Source organism: Elephantulus edwardii, unplaced genomic scaffold, assembly GCF_000299155.1.
Source record: "Elephantulus edwardii isolate Elephantulus edwardi_28Jun2011 unplaced genomic scaffold, EleEdw1.0 scaffold00017, whole genome shotgun sequence".
In the NCBI taxonomy this organism is placed as follows: Eukaryota; Metazoa; Chordata; class Mammalia; order Macroscelidea; family Macroscelididae; genus Elephantulus; species Elephantulus edwardii.
The window spans coordinates 7,830,234-7,842,698 of NW_006399767.1; the positions used below are offsets into that span (position 1 = coordinate 7,830,234).

Below are 12,465 nucleotides of genomic sequence, written 5' to 3' on the forward strand. Positions count from 1 at the left end.
TCTTTAAATTGATATCATTGCACTTTGAAGAGGTCCTTGCCAGCTGATTTTCCAAATGTGACATGTATTTTGATTTTCTTTTTAAAAAACCTTAGGTATTTTGGTGATTGGGTTTTTGTGGGTTTTTTTTATTAGTTTTCATTCAATCAATCACTCATAAACATTTGATCATATAACATCAAATACAACTGTACAGTGTCATTATTTTCATTTTATTGAAATCTTTCTATACCCTCCTTTTCCCTTCACCTCACCTATCCATTTGCTAATATCTGCTCCCTCTACCTCTCCTTTGGCAGGGGTGGGGGTAGAGGGGTGGTCAGTTCTCCAGGGTCGACCATCCACAATTGTTTTTATCCTGGTGTGTAATTTTTTTCTTAGTGTTTTTTCTCATGGTGCATAAAAACAGATACAAGAAAAATTAAAAAAACAAAACACAGATGTACTCACACCCATGTTTATTGAAGTATTGTTAACAATAGCAAAGAGATGGAAACAGCCTAAGTGCCCATCAACAAATGAATAGTTAGACAAATTGTGGTACATTCATGCAATGGAGTATTATGCAGCACTGAAAAACAATGAAGGACTTGTAAAGCACTATACAACATGGATGAGTCTAGAGGATGTTATGTTGAGTTTAATAACTCAGTCACAAAAGAAAAAAAAATACAAAAATAGCATGGTTATGGGGGTCAGGGAGTGAAGAGAGTCAGAAAAGAATGGATAGATAATAAAAACTTCGTTGGAATAGGTGAAGAGAAATAAATGGGTGATCAGACATTACATGTATTGCAATTAATAATCTGGAAGAGGAAGACACACATTACTGGTTGAAAGGGGGGTGAAGTAGGAAAGGGAGGAAAAGGGGAAAAAACAGACTAAAGAGGAAAAAAAGGTCTTCTGATTTCTTGACTGCCACTACCATGAATGTTGTCAATCTAAGTAAAATGAAATTGTTCATAACGTCAATTTTTTTTTCTCCAATTATCATGATATTGCCTTTGGCTTCATGGTGAATTTTTTTGTTTTCTTGATGTTGAGAAATAATCTATAAGAAGCAGTGCTGTAATTATGAAGACACATAGTTCAAATCCACCAGCTGCTCTGTGGTAAAAGGTTGGGCAATCTCCTCCTGTGTGATTGCCTCTGAAAACCAACCGGAGGGTCAGCTGTGGGTGGGTCTCAGTTCCACGGTACACAGCAACAACAGGGGGGCTCTAGTGGCATAGTCCATAGGGAGTTGCATTGCTAACCCGAAGGTGGATCAAATCCAGAATCCACCAGCGGCTCCTTGGAAGAAAGATGAACCATCTCTCCCCCTGCAATTCACAGCCTCAAAAAGGAAGGTCAGCTATGAGTCAGTTTCCATGTGACAACAATGAGTTTTAACATTATATGATGCTACTTCTGGGTATAAAAAAAAAAGTCTTTTGTATGTTAACACCTATGTATGTCTTATAGCCTAAAAGCTTGAACATTATAGTCTCCCATCATGTCTTCACCACTCACTCTGTCCTCATTGCCTTCTAGACTTTGAAATGTCAATCACACTTGTTACATAGTCTCTCTTGGAGACTTCATTTCTCATATATCCTCATGTGTTTTACATCATTCAGGCTTTGAATCAAATGTTTGCTCCTTACTAAGATTTTTCCTGACTTTTTTCTATAAAATAATAATAATAATATCCCTTATTGTTGTTGTTGTTAATTGCCTTTGAGTTGAGCACAACTCATAGCAACCCTATGAACAAAAGGCCTGAAGCCCCTCTACAACTATCAACATTTATCAAAGTTCATAGAGTTTCCGGAGGCAACTTGTTCAGAAGTGGATGCCACTCCTGCTTCCAAACCTATTATTGGTTGAGTCACATAGTGACCCTATGTACAGCAGCTCGGAACCCTTCCCTGTCCTTGGCCAGTCTCAGTAATTCTGACACACCAACCCCCATTGTCCCAGTTACTGTATCAATCCATCTCATCCAGGGTCTCCCTCTCCTGTGCTGTCCACCCATCCTTCCAAGCTTGACGTCCTTCTCCAAGGACTGATCTCTCCCAGCCACATTCCCAAAGCAAGTGAGGCAGAGCTTCAAAATCCTAGCCTCCAAGGAGAGACTTGGTTTTACTCTCTCCAAGACTGACCTATTTGTTTTCATGTCAGTTCATGGTGTATGTTCAAGACTCTTCTCCAGCACCACAACTCAAAGGCATCTATTCTTCTTCTGTAATTCTTAGTCATTGTCCAACTCTCTGAAGCTAAATAAGTAATTGAGAAGAACATGGCCTGGATTAGGCACACCTTTGTATCTATACTGACATTGTTGCTCTTCAGCACTCTGGAGAGGTCCATGACAGCAGGTTTTCCCAGTGCAATGTGTCTTTTTATTTCCTGACTGCTGGTATTAAGAGTGTTGATTGTGGATCCGAGCAAGCTGTTAATTCTTAACAACATCAATCTCTTCTCCACCTATCATGGTGCTGCAAATTGGCCCGGTGGGCTTCTTGATGTTGAGCTTCAATCCATATTAAAGACTGCAGTCCTTGCATACTCTAATTGCTTTACCCACCCTATTTTATACCTCAGCAACTGGCATAACAAGATTATTTGAGAATTTCTTTATTGCCTCTATCACTCACTGGAATGTGTCACAGACAACAGCAGGACACTGTTTGGGTCAGTGAGTATCCTCAGTGCCTAGAACAGAAACTGGAATAAAACGAGCTCTTGGCTACTATTGCCTGACTGACTGAATTTCATTGTATTTAGTTGTGTGTTTTTCACCAGAGTGACAGTGTCAAATTGATCCTTGCTCATGTGTTTCTTCTGCATATTTTCTTTGTTATTTAAATGATACACTTCTCTAATGGCAAGAGCCCTGATTTCTATTTTTTCTTTGTTTTTATTATTATACTAGTTTATTTACAAAATTCAAATACATTGTTTTTCACACCAGAGTCTTCTGGTTTCCCTTACCCCTTCACCCATCAAATTGTACAACTAAATGATTATTCGCTCCAGCCCCACACATTTTTATCCCTCTGCTTCCATCTTCCATCCCCTGATCCTCATACTCATTCTACAAAAATCATTTTATAAAATATTTGTCCTTGTGGGACTGAGTTATTTCATTCGGCATAATGATCTCCAGACTCTCAGTCTTTCCCAAGTTAGGTAACATTGCTTCTGAATGCTGCATAGTATTCCATTGTGTGAATTTACCATAATTCATCAGTCCATTTTATTGTGGTTGGACATCTGGGCTGTTTCCATTTTTATTTGGCTTTGTGAATTTCCTTTGCTGTTCTATTGGTGCTATATGCCATGAAATCAGCACCAACTTATAGCTAACCCTCAACGAGGTTTTCAGAGGCTGTAAATTCCATGGAGGAGATTGCCCATCTTTCTCTCTTGGAGCAGCTGGTATATTTGAATCACTTGCCTTTGGGCTGGCTCACAATTCCTTACTTCTGAGCCATGAAAGCTGGCTCTAAATCCCTTTAGATTTAGAATTTCCTTTAGGTAATCAATAAAGTCTCCTAATAAAGTTCCTTTATCTTTATTAGAAATGATCTTTCCTTCCAAATAGTGTGGCTAAGGGACTAGTTAGAGTGTAGTTTAGTCACTACAGTGACTAAAGAGAAGCTGAAGAAAGAAACATCTTAAATAAACATATTAATACACATTAAAGAGATGGGTTTTGTCCTGAAGACCATCAAACATGGCTTAACTAATTCAAGATGTCAATCTGTGAACCAGGGAGCACAGAACACATGCAAGAACAAAAATGTAATGCAAGAAAAGTTAGAGAAGATACGGGTGCACGTACTCCCTGAATTCTCTGCCACGTAGGCTGTACTGGGAAAATCCAGTAACTAGTGGCCACCGTACTGACTGGCAGAAGAATAATGGGTGTCTTTGAATTATGGTATTAGAGAAGAATACTAAATATTCTATGAACTACCAAAAGAAAAAGTCCGTGTTGGAGGAAGTGAAACCAGGACGATTCTTAGAGGCAAGAAGGAAAGGATGGTGAATCATCATCTCACATACTCTGTGCATGTAATCAGGAGAGTCCAGTCTTTGGGTAGAAAAATCATCGTACTGGGAAGGGTGGAAGGTCAGTAAAAGAGAAGACCCTAAACAAGATGGAATGACACAGTGACTGTAAAAACAGGCTTGGGAAAGGCAGAGCTCGTGAGGGTGACACAAGTTAGGGAAAGGTTTGGATCTATTGTTCATAGGGTTGCTATGAGTTATAGTTGGCTTGATGGTACTTCATAATAGAGGGCAACTTTGGTGGCCTAGTGGTAAAGATCTGTGCTGCAATCCGAAAGGCACACAGTTCAAATCCACCAGCTGCTCTGTGGGAAAGAGATGGGCAATCTCCTCCCATGTGATTAAAACTGCCCATGAAAACTCCCTGGAGGGTCAGCTATGGATAGATTCTGATTCCATGGTACACAACAACAATTAGATAATATTGAAGAAATCTAGCACCACAGATTTATAACCTGTTGTGTTGTTAACCAAAAGGCCCCATGTCTTGGGAGTTTCAAAACCACCTGTAGCTATGGGGGAGAAAGTTGAAAAGTCTCCCTCCATTAAGATTTGCAGCCTCGGCAAACTTGAATGAAGGTCACTGTGATTGGAAATTGACTCAATGGCAATGAGTTTGGTTTGGTTTGAAGGTCAGAGTGTTCCTTGGGGGCAAAGATAACTAAGCTTTGTCTCGTATACTTTGGGCATATTATTAAGAAAGGCTATTCCTTGGAAGCATTGCTGTACAGACATAGCTTGTGTGATGCTAAACACTGTGACACTGATGTGCCAAATGTGATAATGGTTACCCATGATGGACAGTGTTTGGTGGAGCTTCCCAATTGAAACAAACATGGAAGCAGAAGTGGCATCCACTTCCGAAATGGCTTGCCTCCAGAAACTCTATGAACATGGAGAAATGACCAAAGTTATACAAGTGTTCAGGTCTTTTGTTCATAGAGTTATCTATGACTCAATGGCACTTAACAACAATAACAACATTCCTTGGAAAGGGACATTAGTGATAGAGAACCTCAATCAGATGGATTGGCAGAGTGATTGTAGCAATGGACTCAAGTATGTCAGAGAATGTGATGATGGCACAGGATAGGACAGGGTTCATATCTATTTTTTTATAGGGTTGCTATGAGTTGTATTTGACTCAGTGGCATCTAACAACAATTAATATAGGGTCAAAATATGTTAGAGTCATCTTTTTAAAATTTTTATTTTATGTCGGTTTGTTTACAAATTTTGTATACATTGAGTATCACACTATTCTTCATTCACATTGTGTTCCATACATTCTCATTCATTATGTTTTATAAAATTGATCACCATTGGATCTTCCCTACCATTTTCCTCTATTTTCAGATCCCCACCATGTCTTTGTAAGAGTCATTTTGATGGCATATAACACAACATCAGACTCTAAATTAATGAACATAGAAAATATATCTGTCTTGTTCTATTCTATTTTATTGTGCCTAGTACAATACCAAGCCTATACCTGCAGTCTAGTAAAGGTTTTAAAGGAATCATTAAACAAAAGAAAATTAAAACACTCCACAAGAACCAAAATACAATCTTGAGTCTCTCTCAATTGAATTTAAAAATCATCCCTAGAAAAGTTTTGAGGTATTGAACATCAATGATTGAAGACCAGATATGTTGTGGGATGACATTATCGATATCATTTGTAAAAGAAACAAAGGTAATTAGAAAAATAGTAGAAGAAAAGACCAAAATGGATGTCAGAAGAGTCTCTGAAAATTGCACTAGAGTGTTGAGAAACCAATACCAAGGATAGAGATACCAAATTCAGATAAATAAACAGAGAAGACTTCAAAGAACAATTTGTGAAGACAAAGAAAAGTATTAGAAAGGAATGTGCAAAGAACTGCAGTTGCAGAATAAAAAGGTAAGAACTCAATTGGCCTTTATTAAGTTGAAAGAACTGAAAACAAATCCAAGCCTTAAACTGCAAAATTGTGAGACATCATGGGAAAAATCTTGACTGACTCAGGAAGCATCAAAAGAAGACGGAGCAAATACTCCGAGTCACTGTACCAAAAAGAACTTGTCAATACTGAAATATATCAAGAAGTAGTATATGATAAAGGATCAGTGGTGATGAGGGAAGATTTTCAAGCTGCACTGAAGGCATTAGCTAAAAATAAGGCCCCAGGAATTGATGTAATACCAATTGACATGTTTTAACTAACAGAGGCAGCCCTGGACGTGCTCACGAGTCTATGCTAGGAAAATTGAAAAACAGCTACCTGGGCAACTGACTTAGAGAGATCCATATTTGTTTCCATTCCCAAGAAAAGATCCAAAAGAATGTAAAAAATATTGAACAGTAATATAATTACTATCACATAAAAGCAAAATCTTGCTGAAGATTATAAAAAAATGGCAAGAACTGCCAGAAATTCAATCTGGATTTAGAAAGTGTTGTGGCACCAGGTATGATATAATTGCTAATGTCAGATGGATCCGGGTTGAAAATAGATAAAACGAGAAGAATCTATCTGTGTTTCCTTAACAAAGGCATTTGACTGTGTGGCTCTTACAAACTATGGCTAACATCAAGAAGAATGGGAATTCCAAAACACATAATTCTACTTTTTGAAATCTGTACCTAGACAAAGAGACTATTATCCAAACTGAACAAGAGAACAGTGTATGGTATAAAATCAAGAAAGATGTGTGTCAGGGCTGGATCCTTTCTGCACACTTACTCCATCTGTATGCTGAACAAATAATTCGAGAAAGTGGACTCTATGAAGAGGAATATAGCATCAGGTAAGAAGTCGACTCCTTACCTTCAATATGGATTACATCTCAACATCAAGAAAACAAAAATCCTCACCATTAGGCAAAGAGGCAACATCATGATAGAAGGAGATAAAGCTCAAATTGTTGGTGATTTCATCTTGCTTGGATCCATAGTCAACACCATTGGTACCAGCAATCAGGAAGTTAGCATAGCTGGGTAAATCTGTTGTCAGGGACCTCTCTAAAGTCCTAAAAAGCAATGATGTCAGTTTAAAGACTAAGGTGCACTTGATTAAAGCAATTTTTGTTTTCCAGTCACTTGCTAAATATCAGAAAACTGGACAATGAATAAGGATGACAGAAGGAGAATTGATGCCTTTGAGTTGGTGTTGGAGAAGAGTATTGGATATTCTATGGATTGCCAAAAGAACAAACTTTTGGAGAAAGCACAGCCAGAGTGTTCCTTAGAGGCAAAGATGGTGAAGCTTCGTCTCACATTCTTTGAGTATGTTGTTAGGAGAAGCTTTGTCCTGGAAATGGACATCATACTTGGAAAAGTAGGGGGTTAGTGAAAGAGAGAGAGATCTTTGGCATGATGGATTGATACAGTGACTTCAACAATAAGCTCAAGTGTATCAGAGATTATGAAGATGGCACAGGATAGGACAGGGTTCATATCTATTATTCATAGGGTCGCTATGAGTTATATTTGACTTGACGGCACTTAATAACAACAAATGAAAGAAGGCATGCTACTGGCTGGGGAGAGGATAAAGAGAGATTATGAACAGTAACACTGTTAATATTTCACATGTGAGCTTTTCTTTCCCGTGTGATTGTCACCAGGAAAATTCAAAGCATAGCAAAGCATTCCTAGATTCATTAATATTATCTGAATTTAAAATGTATTTAGTATCTAGCTAACAATTACAACCATATTAACTCTTAGAACAACAATGAAAGGTGAATCAAGTGTTACTTTAAAAAAATGGTGGAGGGGACCTGGGGGAGGGTTTGTAAAACAATGAAAGAATCTTTTCTTTTACTTTTCCATAATTTTTGGACTCATGTACTTATAACTTGTTAGTCAAATTTGTGTCTTCTAGGTTGCAACACCCCCATGATACATCTTCAAGGATATGAACATGTACAGCCAAGCACAATCAATAAGAGTGCATCTGAATTCCAAAATCAATCTCCATAATAGTCTATGTGTTTCCTACTGCCAAAGGGGCCCTTTAGAGTAGTGAGAGAAGATCTTCACCCTGAAACCCACAGCGTCCCTTTTCAGCAGGAAGTAGCTAAGAGAATACGCCATCCCCTTTTCCTTATGACTCAGGGTGAAGTCTCTCTCAGGGAGGAGTGATAGGGAATGGCAAAGGACACACTGACAAAGAAGATTAATCAGAACTGGCTTTGACAAGCACTGTGGCATTTGGACAAGAACAAACTGGGAGGAGGGTAGAGAGAATAGTGGAACAATGAATGAATGGAAACCCAAAATCTCTGTAAATGTTTATGAAAATTAATAAAGTATAATTATAGAAAAAAAATTACTTTCTCATGGAACAATACTCTTCACTTTGAAGCATAATCACCATAGTGTGTTGAAAGAGGAAGCCACAGAATATATGTTCACATCTTAATTCCAAGAACCTGTGATGGGCTTTGGGCCTCCTTTTGTTCCTAGGGTCATTATGAGTTGTGCTCAACTGAAGGCAATCAACAACAACAACAAGAATGGAAATAGAGTAAATGTGACTTGCAGACAAATGATTAACAGTTTCGAAAGAAGTCATTTATCCTGGATTACTGAGTGGATCTTAAATGCAAGATACACAAAGGGGAAGACATATAAACAGAAGATAAAGTAAACAGAAGATAAAGTGGGAAGGAACAAGATCATGGAGGCAGAGATTAGAGCGATGTAGTCACAAGCCAAAGAATGATGGCTCTCACTCAAAGATAGAAACAGTAAGGAATGGATCCTCTCTTAGATTCTTCAGAGAGAATATGACCCAGCAAAAGTCTTGGTTTCAGACTTCTGGCCTCCAGGTACAGCAGTCAGGAAAACTAGCATAATCACTTACAGGATTTGCTTTTCAAAACAATTGAGTCACCATCAATTTTCCTGAGGATCTCTTCCAATACTTTGGTATTCAAATAAATCTCTTATGAAATTGTGATATTGCCTTTGGTATTGCTTTCTTTTTCTTTTTGGCAAATTACTATAGCCTAGCAATAGCCTATTGAGGAGTTCTAGTTGCATAGTGGGCTACATATTGTTGTTGCTATCTAAAAGGTTGATATTTCAAATCCACTCGCCCTTCTGAGAGAGAAAAGTGATCTCCTCCCATTAAAACTTAAAGTTTTAGAAACCCAGGGGGAGGTCACCATGAATCAGAATCCACTCAAGTAAATGGGTTTCTATATCCTCATTGATTAATCACATTTGTTTGTGCTGTGAATAGTTTCCCAGCAGTACTACCAATGAGATGGAAGGTGGAGAGAAGTGACATTCACGAAGTTTAAAGGAGGTGGGATGTCTGAGTGAGGGCTAATTTTAAATATTGATCCTAATGATCCACTCCTGAGGGAATATTGTCAAATTTTGACCACTCTTGTTTCTCTAACCCATTCATAAACGAATACAGGTGGTCTTTGTTTTAAGCATGAGATGAGATCCTAAGAGTGTCTTCAAAAGGTATTTGTAGGCAAGCTGTAACAGGGGTGTACTATTCTTATTTAACTTTATGCAGAGAAAGAAGGGTAATATCCTCTCATGCAATTTACTATCTCTGAAAACCCGCCGGAGGGCCAGTTGAGTAGGTTCTGACTCAATGGTACACAATAACACACACAGTGAAAGAAACGGTTGCACTCTTGATTTAGAAATTGTGCGTGCAGTATTTGAAGGTGGTTGTGAGGAAGAATACTTTGCAAGCAGGGGGCAAAATTACATAACAATAAAAGTAAATGTGGGCGGGTTCCCTTCCCGGGGGCAGCAGCGGCTGGTCCGAGGCAGCTCTGCTGTTGCGGGGGCGGTGACTCGGGGACTGAGCGACCGCGGTCGGAGCGCGCCGGCCACCGCCCGCACCGCCCTTCTGCCTGCCCTCCGGACGGCCGCAGCCCTGCGGGTCTCCGCTCCAGACCCACCCCCGCCCCACCCCGCGCGCCTCTGCCGCCTCTGCCAGAGATCCAGCTTGCTGAGCGGCCGCCGCTGCCACTGCCGCCGCCGCCGCCACCGCGTTAGATTCCGGCCGCAGCCACCCTCTGCCGTCCAGGGCCCCTCTGTTCCAGCCCCGGGACCCCGGCTCTCCACCAGCCCCGGCCCCGGCCCCATGTCGGAGAAGAGCGTGGAGGCAGCGGCCGAGTTGAGCGCCAAGAACTTGAAGGAGAAGAAAGAGAAGGTGGAGGAGAAGGCAGGCCGGAAAGAACGGAAGAAAGAAGTGGTTGAGGAAGAGGAGAACGGGGCTGAGGAAGAAGAAGAAACTGCCGAGGATGGAGAGGAGGAAGATGAGGAAGAAGAAGAGGATGACGAAGGGCCCGCGCTGAAGAGAGCTGCTGAAGAGGAGGATGAAGCAGACCCCAAGCGGCAGAAGACAGAAAATGGGGCATCAGCATGAGCCCAGGACCAACAGGCTGGGTTGGAGGCTCCTGGAGGTGGGAGTGGGCATGGACAAGTACAGCCACTCTTCACCTGGCTCCTGCTCCGGGCCTCACTAGAGCTGCCACCTTCTTCTTCCTCCCCAGCCTTCTCATTTCCACCTCTCCAGACACTGCCCCGTCCGTCCATCCATCCATCCATCCATCCTCACGCTGCCATTGTTCCACCACTTGACCTGTTCCATCTGAGCACCCCAACTGGCCCCCAATCCCTCTTTTCTCTATTTCCTTAATCTCTTCCTCCCCTAGACAATCCCACTCTCTCCTCTGGCAGCCTCTTCCCTTACCTGTTCATTTCCCCACCTCATTTCCTGACCATCCCTATCCTGCCTGATCCCTGGATCTCCCTCAGATCCCCTCCTCTCAGACAGCGCCAGGCCAGGGTGGGGCCTTGGGGGGCCGGGGTTGGGACCAAGCCCCACAGTTGCCCCCTTCCTCTCCCCTTTTCGTATAATTTAATAAAGAAATGGTCTCGCTTCTGTTTTTTTTTTTTTTTTAAGTAAATGTGAGTTGTCCCTAAGTCACCTAGGGACATAATATTGTCAGAATAGAGGACTCGCTTGAACTCCTTGTAGTGAAAATGAATGTTGGCTTGATAGAATAGTCAAGAAGACAAGGAGATATTTGATTTGGGTCCAGAAAGATGGTCAGTATTAGATAAAAGAAACAGGGCATCAAGGAAGTCTATTCAAGGCCTTGGATATTTTATCTGAGCCACTCTTCCTTGCCAGCTTTTCTTGGTAGACCTCAATAAGATGCCTCACTCATATAGTCAGAGCTGATGATGGCTCATTTGGAGCTTCAAAGATGAAGACTGTGATGAAAGCAGAAGTAGTGGATCTGGGTGGTGGTTCCATTGCTCGTTTTCACTGTTTATTCTTCTTTTGCTGAGTTTCTAGAGGGTGGTAGATGGGTGCCTCCTAATTACTTTGTCAAAATATGAAGTGAGAGAAATACAGTTTTGATCCAAGTTAGGCTAAAGGTCATGCCAGTTCCTCTACCTATTGACCTCAGTTGTGTTCTGCCCCTCTCAGCAGGCCCATAGGGTTCTGACTCTACTTACCAAATTAATCACAGAGCCTTTGCTGTGGGTTACATTTCTGGTAAAGACTGCGCCTTGCAGGTTACAATTCTGACAATGATTCTCAATTAAGATGACACACAGTGAATCTGATTTCAGCGCATTTGGGCACCACATTAGATGCAAGAATCTGAAGGTCAAGTGCAGGTCAATTTAACGTTCTAGATTTGTGACTCTTTACCTTCCAATAATAATTTTAAATGAAAAAAAATTATTACACACCCCCATCCTCAGATAGATTTTTTACAATTTCACTATTTTAGTGATTAATTGAATAATACCAGCTTTCTCACCTGAACTATAAGCTCCCTTGGGACAAGGGACTATCAGAACACTCCTCTGAGTCCTCAGAATGGAATGGCGAATACATATAACACTTAGCAGGGGGCTCCCTAAACACTTGTTGAATTAGTAAATAAATAAAACATGTATTGGTTCCTATGCCACAGGTTACTGATGTCAAAATGATTCAGAGTCATGAAAACATGTCTTTGACCACCTCCAACAGAAGTCCATACAGCTCCTGACCTAGGAGTCAAAGAACAGATCTTATTCATGTCACAATCTTTCATATCACAGGCCATGCCACCACTACAGCTTTCAAATTGTACTAGACATCCCATGGGCCTCAGTGTTTTAGGGTGTTTCTTTCCTGAGATGAGTTCTTTTATCTGCCTTTATTCATTCTCCATGCCAGAGTCTGTTACTATTCTTACAGTTCATTTAAAAAAATACATCCAAAGTCCTTTTTAAGGCCAGTAACACCTTGTGTGTTATAAGGAGGAAAATGATAATGAATTGAATTAGATAGGTCTTGAACTAGAACAAGTTAAAGCACTAGTTTGACCCTTTAGAAAATTACTGAAGTATACCTCTAGATCTTAAGTCTTAGAATA

At 40.5% G+C, this 12,465-nt stretch overlaps 1 pseudogene; it reads left to right on the forward strand.

Annotated features, from left to right (window-relative positions):
* The first annotated feature begins 10,163 nt into the window (after window positions 1–10,163).
* Window positions 10,164–10,448, forward strand: LOC102858288 (annotated as a pseudogene).
* Window positions 10,449–12,465: the final 2,017 nt, after the last annotated feature.